This window comes from Penaeus vannamei, chromosome 15 (genome assembly GCF_042767895.1).
Source record: "Penaeus vannamei isolate JL-2024 chromosome 15, ASM4276789v1, whole genome shotgun sequence".
Classification (NCBI taxonomy): domain Eukaryota; kingdom Metazoa; phylum Arthropoda; class Malacostraca; order Decapoda; family Penaeidae; genus Penaeus; species Penaeus vannamei.
In genome coordinates, this window is record NC_091563.1 from 13,939,522 (window position 1) to 13,947,021 (window position 7,500).

Below are 7,500 nucleotides of genomic sequence, written 5' to 3' on the forward strand. Positions count from 1 at the left end.
TTGATAAGGGGAGGAGGAGGGGATAGTTATTATCTTTAAGAATATCATAATTGCATGTTGTCAGTGCCATGACCACCACGTGCCTGCGAAGGTGGAGGCGTGCAGGGTGCAGGGATGGTGACGGGATGATGTGACGGCGATGCTGTGTGTTGCGAGGGCAATGGGTGCGGCAATCCTGGTCGGCGTCTAACCCCGACGACACCTTCGCTCTACGCCAGAGGGTGCCATATTGCACTGGCCCCGTTGCACTCCCCCTGTGTGGAAACCATTCTTAATTTTAACCGAACTTAAAACAATGTTATATTGTTTGCACTAGGTACATTAACCGGGGCATGAGGATGACGGCTAGAATAAAGTCGGTTTTCGTAATGTTCAGATACGCCTAATTTTACTGAGTGAAGCAGTGGTAACACAGCTACGCTGAACACAGCGCTTTTGCTTTCTTGCGCAGGTCTATGTGGAAATGTCTTCAAATCATGTTTATGTTACGTAATAGTCTCCCTGTTAGACGTGTCACCATAGAATTTTAGAGGCTCAGGAACATTTCCTTGCGAACGTGTCATGGTATGAAGTGCATCAGCAACCACCCGTGTGACGTCAGCTCGTGGTGGTCACATGGCGCGGAACTGACCAATGGGCGCACGTGTTGCAGGCGGAACTGACCAATAAACACACGAGTTGATGGCAGCCCCTGCAACACGCGTCAATTGCACCAGCTGCACTCACCCTCCGTTGCAGGAACGGCCGTGTGTTGAGGTTGCAGTTGACGGCCAAGTTGTTGCCGACTCTGAAAAGTTGATTAGCGTTTGAATAGTTAGGCTTCGGTTGAACAGAAGCTCCTCTCCACAGGAAGGGGCGGTGTGGGTCGCTTACAAACTTTTTTTTCTGGATCATTTTTGTCCCCGTGATTTATTGACAGCTTGTAGAAAAGAAGTGCATATATTCCGGGGTGAAGAGCCTGGCTGATGAGGTTGACAGTCTTTGGCTACAAGAAGGCCTGCACGTTAACTGGGACGCTAGCTTTATATATCGTATATCATATCAGTTAAAGCAACCACTTTAATTTATTCCAATTTAGGCTAGTTGTTGGGGATAAAAAGCATGATTAAACGTATTCAGGCGGTCTACACATATGCTGTTTGTGGAAAAAAAACTATGACAGCCTATTGAATACTAAGAATAATATAGCAAGTCTCTTTTCAGTTCGAAGAGAGTTGGGTGCGATAAATGCTCGCTATAACCATCCTCCCCCCTTCCTCTCCCCTCTCCCCCTTCCTTTTCCCTCTCCCCATGCCAAGCACAAGGGGGTTTTAAAGCCCACAAGAGCCATGGGCCCATCGTGACCCTGGGCTTTTATCGACCCTATATCGATTACCAACACAGGCAGAGGTCGCGGCGGTGGCGTGGTGGTGGACGATAAACATCACCATGGTAACTGGCCGACAGCCGTTACTCGCCCGCTTTTCAAAATTAAATCTCCACCGTTCGACCTGTCTATCCTCTCGCTTGGAGGCTGCTGTTGGCCTCTTGCTTTCTTTTATCTCCCTCACCCCCCCCCTGCCCTGCTCTCCCCACACGCCTCTCTGACTGTCTGTCTGTTTCTCTTCTCTCTCTCCTCTTTTTTCTCTTTTCTCTTCTCTCTTCTCTTTTTCCTCTTTTTTCTCTTCTCTCTTCTCTCTTCTCTCTTCTCTCTTCTCTCTTCTCTCTTCTCTCCCCCTCCCTCCCTCCCTCCCTCCCTCCCTCCCTCCCACTTTCCTATCTCTTACGCACTCACTCCCCCCCATTTCTGTCCTTCCCTTTTCCCCAGTCCTCTCCCTCTCCACCTCCCATCTTCCATGACAGTAAAGGAGACAATAACCATCACAATTTTGAAGAAATAATTGATTTGGCAGTTCGAAAACTCGAAGCTGTTATTGTTTAGGCTAATCTGATCCGTTTTCCCCGCTCTTTGCCTGCCAATGGGAGGGTTGGAAAGGGGTTGTAGAGACGCTGGGGTTGTGGGGTGTAGGACACTACGAGATAGTGTGTGTTGTGGCTCTGGCAGATGGCAGGCAACCTAACGAGAGCACCAGAGTGGTAGTGAATTTGTTAGGGGGGGCGGGGGGAGGTGGGTAGAGCGCACTCGTGCATATGGTCTATTTTTTTCTTTGTTTCGTGGTGAGTACCATATAGATTCGTGTGGGTATTGTGTTTGTTGCGGGGAATTTGGTTTGTTTCATTTTGAGAGTAGTTTGTGATATATGAGGGGGTGGGGTGGGGCGTAAGGGGAGGTGAGAGAGTACGGGGGAGATAGAGGAGAGAAGGAGGAGAGAGAGAGAGAGTGGGGGGAGGAGGGATGAGGGGAATGGAAGGGTAGGGGGAGTGGGAGTGCGGGATGAGAGAGAGATAGAGAGTGGGGGGATAAGTTAGAGAGGGGGAGTGAGGGGATGAGAGAGAGAGAGAGAGAGAGAGAAAGAGAGAGAGAGAGAGAGAGAGAGAGAGAGAGAGAGAGAGAGAGAGAGAGAGAGAGAGAGAGAGAGATTCTATTATGGAAATGCCAAATTATGACCGATCGATGATGTAACAGCCTTTAGTACTGAGAGTCAACAAAAGGGTCAGTCTTAACCGGCACCGACGGTAAGTGTGGGTTGGTCACGTTGCAGAACTGTGGGTTGCAACGAACGGGTTGAAACCTGTGGAGTCGCTAGGCAGGCGTTGGCTTCGTTTTTGCGGTTTATTACTCGGAATCATTACTCAATTTGCGCTGTGTTTTGATTTCGCTTCCCAATCGATCTTCTTGTCTTGTGTTTCCCCGCGGATTTCTGGAAATTTCGTCGCGTGGTCTCCCTTTTCCGTAGAAGTCAAAGTTGAACTCGGGGTGAAAATTAGTTCCGACAAACTTTTGCTACTACGTTTACTCTAGTCGTCCGCCGCCGCCGACTTGCTTCGTCCGAACGCCGGGAGAGAGGAAAATGGAAGAAAGAAAACCTACATGCAATGCAATACATCTAAAGGGATTACGAGGCCAATTTTCAAAGGAAATTGGATGAACGCGGGTCATTAGTGTGCCGTCACATTTATTAGTTAAATCCAACGTTACACTTCTGATGCAAGTCGGCGGTTTCGGACACACCGGCTGAGTTGGGAGTTGTAAGTCACTGGACGGGTCGGGAGGGCAGTGTTGCCAACTAAGAGTCGCGTGGATTAAGCGCCAACTTGGATATCGGGAAAACTATATGCTCTATACTTGCGCGTTCATTGTACTGTAATGGTTTTTCGTCACCTTTAAAAATACGCAGGGCATTCTAAATTCGGCGGGTTGCCCAAGGAGAGGGATGTGTAAAGTCAGGAGGTTGTATAGTTGGCCAAGGGGCGCAAAGCGTGATTGAGTTTCAGGTGTGAATGACCTCTATGCGTAGGCCACCGACGGCGGCATATGGCCTGCCTGTCATAAGCTGCCTTGGAGGTTTTGATGGAAGGACAATTGCCAAAGGTTGATATATGTCAATTCAATTCTACCAAGCCACGCTCAAAGGGTTATTCTCCGAGGGTTATTTGGCTCTGAATTTTATATTTGGACTTAGATCTTTCTTCTGCATGTAGGCCGTGTGCGAGCTGTATTTTTTCCGGTTGCAAAGCTAGTAGGCGAAAGTGTCCGAAGGCGTGAATATGTAGATGCTGGGGCAAGTGAGTCGGTCTGCGAGTTGTGTCAGGAATATTAACCATTTGAAAGACTTATTTGGGGCCTCGGAGTTATACAGTAGCTCCTTAGGTACAGGTCCATGTCAAGTCGACACTCGACGGAGTTTAATTTTAGCGTACGAACTGGAGTCGCATGTTCGTTTTTGTGTGCGTGTGCTCACTTCTTATTGCAAGACCTTGGATATGATATTCTTCGTCGAAGCTATTTTGCGCAATTACATAGGCCTACATGAAGTTTTGATGCTGTTAAGGGTTGCTCTGTTCCAGGAGATGTGAGAGATGTTTGTTAAACGGCAAGAAAGAATTGTGTGGGCCTTTTCATGGGTCGCTGAAAGAGTTAGGCTTACTGTAGAGAGAAGAGTGAACGAGGGTTTAAATGCCCTCACTAAGCCGTGTTGCAGAAGGGAGAGCTTGTCCCAACATCCCCTCCGTAGGCCTAGTTCGGTTGTGCCAAGCAAGAACACTGGAGACGTCTGTAAAATAAGAGGGAACAGTGGCGTACCAACGTATTGAAAACGCCCCACTTTATCGGCCGTAGGACTAATCGCGGGCTATCTCAGCTGCTGCTACTACGCGCTACGCAAAGCCGTCGACCCGTCACCACTCCCTCCCCCCTCCCTCTACCCTCCCCTCGCCAAATAACCGTAATGATCTCAGGCCTAATTACGAACTGCCACGCCTTCGGGGTAGTTCAGCGAGCCCCCTTTTTACGGGTTGGCTGTGATTCAGTTCGTTTCCAAGGGAGGGAGGATGAAGACGGCTGAGGGAGGAGGGGGGAGTTGATGCACTTGCTTTGGAGGGAGAGGGAGAGGGAGAAGGGGGGAGGAGGAGAAGGGTCTCGCGTCGTGTTTTAGGGCCCATTACGGCAATCGCTGGGCTCTCTTATCGTGACATTTTTATCTATAAGGTCACACGTGTCGCCGGCAATAACTGGCGTCTCCCCCGGCTTTGAACAAGCGTTAGGGTATTTAAACGCGAATCGGTCACGGGTCGGTAACGAGAAATACGTTAGGAACGTTTTACTAGCGTTAATTTGAAACCGTTAGGAAGGGAGCATCACCACGAAAGTTCACCAAGTTCAAACTCTTAATATAAGAGTGATGCTACTCTGGGCGTACGCAAGAACCCACCCTTTCGAACTGTGTTTATCGCCCGTTATCAAGAACTGCCATTCACGGCGCCCTATCAGTAATCCCGGGGAGGACTCGGTGGGGAAGCCTAACCCGGGACCTGATAACGCTTATCTCTTACTACGGCCGTAGTAGTGGTTGTACTCCATGTGTACGAGCGTGTAGTGGGAAACCAACCGTCGTCGCTGGGGGATTGTTTGTGTTATGATAATGCTATGCGCTCGCTCTCACACACGTACGCACATGAACACTCCGCTTATACGTACGTATATACACACTCAGACACACTAAACTCAATCACACACACACACACACACACACACACACACACACACACACACACACACACACACACACACACACACACACACACACACACACACACACACACCACACCAGCTTATTATCCATACGCTCACATTCGGCGTATGTGTACGATACGCACACGGTGGTCACATCCGCTGAGGGTCAGCGAGTATGGGCGTGAGGCGGTGGCGTGGAGGGGCGAGTGTGTACACAGCGAGGCCGCTATTTTGATTTTCGGGCGGGAAACTGTCAGCACGAGGGATTTGCGCGGGAAAATGTGGGCCAAGGAGCCAGTGCGCGTGTTTGGGCGGGAAGGAGGGGGGGGGGGTTGAGGGAGGGTGGGTAGGGTAAGGGAAGGAAAGGAAAGGTAGGGGGAGGGAGGGTAAAGGAAGGAAAGGTAGGGGGAGGGGAGGGGGTGGTTGATGGAGGATGGGTAGGGAAGGTACAGTAGGGGGAGGGGAGGTAGGGTAAGTTATATTAGGGTATAGAAGAGTGTAGAGTAGGGGTAAGGGAGGGAGGCGGTGATAAGGGGAGGAAGGTAGGTATGGCGTAGGGTGGAGTACGGTTAGAGGAGGGGAGGATGGGGCTGGGGGGAGGGGGTAGTAGGAGGGGTAGCGATAAGTCCATCCCTCTACCTCCCCCCCTTATCCGTCGAAAGTCTTGAACGCGCTGTGGTTTAAATGGTACGGACCCCCCTCTTCATCCTCCTCCGTCACCCATCTCTCTCTCTCTCTCTCTCTCTCTCTCTCTCTCTCTCTCTCTCTCTCTCTCTCTCTCTCTCTCTCTCTCTCTCTCTCTCTCTCCCTCTCCCTCTCCCTCTCCCTCTCCCTCTCCCTCTCCCTCTCCCTCTTTCCTTCTTTCCCTCTCTCCCTCTCTACCCCCTCTCCCTCCCTTCCCTCCCTCCCTCTCCTTCCCTTCCCCTTCACTCTCTCTCTCTCTCTCTCTCTCTCTCTCTCTCTCTCTCTCTCTCTCTCTCTCTCTCTCTCTCTCTCTCTCTCTCTCTCTCTCTCTCCCCCCCCTCCCTCTCCCTCCCCTCCCCCTCCCTGTTCACCCCATCCCTCCCCTCCACTCCCCCTGTTCATCCCCCATCCCTCTCTCTGCCTCTCCTTCTCAATCTCCTCGTCCTCTCTCCTCCTCCTCCTCCTCCTCCACGACCTCCTCCTCTCCCCCTCCTCCTCCTCCTCCTCCTCTCCCCCTCTCCCACTCCCCCTCTCCCTCCCTCCCTGATACGTTCTTTTCTTCTTCGGAAATCTTGGGACGCATTTCCGGTCGGATTTCGCTCGTGCCGATCGGGTGGTCAGGGCTGTGCTTGTCTTCTCCTTTCGTTTGTTTGTTTCGTTTGTTTTTTAGTGATTGTTTGGTGTTCGAGGTCGTGCATTTACGAGAAGTATTGTGGTGTTGTTGCAAAGCCTTTGATAGGAGGAGGAAGGAAGGAAGGAGGAGGAGGAGGAGGAGGAGGAGGAGGAGGAGAAGAAGAAGAAGAAGAAGAAGAAGAAGAAGGGGGGAGAGGAGTGGAGGAGGAGGAGGTGGAGGAGGCGACCCAGGGGGGGGGGGTGCGAGAGGGGCAGGTCGTGCTTGGGTCTTACGCCGGCCGGTGGTGACTTCACCCGCGATAATGTAATCACAATGGCTCGATAATACGCCTCCTTGCTGGTCGGTTGTGCGTCTTCGTCTGTGAGTGTGGGCGTGACTATTTTGTTTCGTTTTTTAGTTTTGTTTTTTTACTGTATATTTTTTGTTTATGCTAATATGAAAGTATATACACGTGAGCGCATTTTTTCTCTCTTTTTTGGTGTGTGTTTGCGTGTGTGTGCAGGAGACACAGACAGACAGACAGACAAACCGAAACAACCGACCCTCCATTGCATAATCCCGTTGTTTTTTTCTCTCCGTCACACACCACCTCTCCCCCGCGGCCAGCCCTCGCTCCCAACCGTCGTGGTGGTGATTACAGGCTTATAATTACTCGTCAGGAGGGACCTCTACCACCCCCTCCTCCTCCCCGCCCCTCCCTCTTGACCCTCGATGGAACGGTGGCCGAGTGAGAGCCCGGCCATTGTTGACGTGTGGGCAGGGACACAGGGGTGGGTGGCCTGTAGGTGGTCACTGCGGGGTCCCCGTGTGGGATTGCGAGGTTTAGGGCGCCCATAAAAAAGAAATTACCGATTTTTTTTTTCTTTCTCTCTCTCTCTTCTCTCCGTTTTTTTTCCTTGTAAGGGGGAGGAGTTGTGGGTAATTAACAGAGTTCCGTAACCATGGTTTGGCTGGAGCGGGATGTGTGATCTGTCTTGTCAGCCCGTCAGGAGCCGCTTTTTTCCCCGGGGTAATTTGGCGGAGAGCGCGAAGACTCGGGTGATGTTCAATTAGCGCTGCGGTTTTGAAT

The 7,500-nt window shown here is 51.1% G+C and overlaps 1 protein-coding gene across 1 annotated transcript in view; it reads left to right on the forward strand.

The window, feature by feature from the left end:
- Positions 1-7,500, forward strand: part of LOC113822152 (cyclin-dependent kinase inhibitor 1B) — a 31,685-nt gene that overhangs the window by 1,296 nt on the left and 22,889 nt on the right. The gene's annotated exons all lie outside the window — the stretch shown is intronic.